Raw genomic sequence first — 244 nt, 5'->3', positions numbered from 1 at the left:
AATATTTATACCTGGGTCTTACCCTGTGAAACTTCTGAGATGGGGGTGGGGTACCTACATATTTAAACACACACACACACACACAAAAACACACAAACACACCCAAAGAGCTGATTCTGACGCACACTGGTAGGCAATTTCTCAGCCTAAAATTCCACAAACCTCTGGAGAATAAGGGAGCTATTCCAGGGACAAGCTCAGTCTTGGCTATGAGGCACCATGGGAGCCGGACACCAGGCTGCTC

This window comes from Neomonachus schauinslandi, chromosome 2, assembly GCF_002201575.2.
Source record: "Neomonachus schauinslandi chromosome 2, ASM220157v2, whole genome shotgun sequence".
In the NCBI taxonomy this organism is placed as follows: domain Eukaryota; kingdom Metazoa; phylum Chordata; class Mammalia; order Carnivora; family Phocidae; genus Neomonachus; species Neomonachus schauinslandi.
This window is presented reverse-complemented; position numbering follows the sequence as displayed.